The sequence below is a fragment of the Haliotis cracherodii genome, unplaced genomic scaffold (genome assembly GCF_022045235.1).
Source record: "Haliotis cracherodii isolate W230 unplaced genomic scaffold, xgHalCrac1.p SCAF_2, whole genome shotgun sequence".
In the NCBI taxonomy this organism is placed as follows: Eukaryota; Metazoa; Mollusca; class Gastropoda; order Lepetellida; family Haliotidae; genus Haliotis; species Haliotis cracherodii.
Window position 1 is genome coordinate 62364781 of NW_027266275.1, and position 2245 is coordinate 62367025.

A 2245-nucleotide genomic window follows, 5' to 3' on the forward strand; every position below is an offset into this window, starting at 1 on the left:
CAACGCATGCTCCTTGCACAGGAAAAGCGTTGTGTTAGAGTACAGGCTCTTGGTTGGACTGTTGGACTAACATTTTTTAGAAATAACGTTTCGTGTGATAAGATTGTATAGCAGCTGCGATTAGTTTTTTCATCTGTCATGATAAACCTAATCTGTTTCAGAAGAATCAGTGAAAAGGTTACAGGAATTTGGGATTTCGTACAGGAATCCAAATTTTTAATGCACCATTTATTTCCGTCGATTAGGTTAAAAAATATGTGACATGAGCCTCGTTTACAGTTCATCTTGACATATTCCTGTATACGCATTTACCGATCGTTCAATCATTTCAGATATCTACCTCGATACAATTCACAAAAAATAAGAATTAACCAACCAAACAAGAACAACAGACATTTGTTTGTTTGTTTGTTTGTTATTTCACGGCGCACTCAGCAATATTAATTCCTGCTATATGACGTCGGTCTGTAAATAATCGAGTCTGGACCAGACAATCCAGTGATGAACACCATGAGCATCGATCCTCGCAATTGGGATACGATGACATGCATCATCAACCAAGTCAGCGATGCTGGCCACCCGATCCCGTTATAGTCGTCTCTTACGACAATTGTCTCCTTGTACGGCAAGCACTGATTTCTGAAGACCTATTCTATCCCGGATCTTCACGGGTACAACATATATGTAACACTAACAACGTAATACCATGTCTGTCACCAATAAACCCTGCCTCATCTGAAGAGTCTATGTTGTGTTCATTCCCTACCACTTAGACAACGTCTTTGAATGAGATATCGCCTCTGGAGGTGGAGGAATTTCGCGACTCGTAGTCCCCCCGTAAGACGATTAATCACCATCATGTTTGTCAGAATACCACATTAGTCATACGCCACCACCCAGGACGACAAACACTTCTTCCACTTTAATAAGCTTTTAATGACGTATGACGTTATTTTTAGAAATAATTTAAACGAATTTAATTTCAATTTTCATTTATGTAGGAGCAGCCTAACACTGAAGCGTTAATGTGAAAAGAAAATCAGTTATCTTTTCTTTCGTTGTATCTTAAATTGCAACTAGTTTAAAGATACAAGTATCCTCGCACTTTCTCCGCGAAATCATCTATCGTTTTTTGTGTTGCAAAAATTATCGCTCTTCCCAGGGTATCTATAATAGAGTTATTCCTTCCATATATGGAACTTACCCGAGAAGATCCGGGGTAGAATAGGTTTTCAGCAACCCATGTTTGCCGTAAAAGGCGACCATGCATGTCATAAGAGGCGACTAACGGGATCGTGTGGTCAGGCTAGCTGACTTGGTTGATGCATGTCATCGATTCCAATTGCGTGGCTCGATGCTCATGACATCAATCACTGGATTATGTGGTCCAGACTCGATTATTTTACAGATCGCCGTCATATAGCTGGAATAATCCTGAGTGCGGCGTTAAACAACAAACAAACCCACCAAACCAACGTAAAAGACGACTATGCTTGTCGTAAGAGGCGACTAACGGGATCGGGTGATCAGACTCGCTTACTTGGTTGATGTATGTCATCGTATCCCAATTACGTTAAACAACAAACAAACAAAGAAATAAACAGGTGAGACTAGTCTCGAGTCTCTTTATACCAAATCGACTTAATAAGTTATTCACAGTAACAAAAAGAACAATATGGAGCCTCATGAGAATAATTTGCCCCACATTTTCCAGGTTATAAATGATCACTTCGGATTCAATACTGTTTTTTTCTCTTCTTTTTTTTCTCATTCGCGACACTTATTGGATCTAAATGGAAATGTCTGCAGGACATACATCTTTAAAACTTATGTTAATATACACTGTATCATCACTGTTAATAGATAAGTGTAATCTCCACACACGTGACGCCCTCAGGGCCCTATCCCACAAAGCTATCGTAGCGCTGCGACAGTCGTAAGTCTATGTTAAAGTATATAGGAGTTACGATCGTCTTAGCGCTACGATCGCTTTGTGAAGCGGGGCCCCTCGTTTCGAAGTTTCTGTGGAACCCTCGCCTTCTGGGCCCCGTTCCACAAAGCCATCTTAGCGCTAGGGTGATCGTAAGTCCCAGACTTAAACACTGGCTTACGATAGTCGTAACGCTAAGATCGCTTTGTGGAACGGTGCCCAGACATGTGTGAATATTAAGGAACACTTCACACCTCGTTTGGGCGTGTATTGACATCAGCAATCTCTCTGTAAACAACAACCAAAGGTGGAACA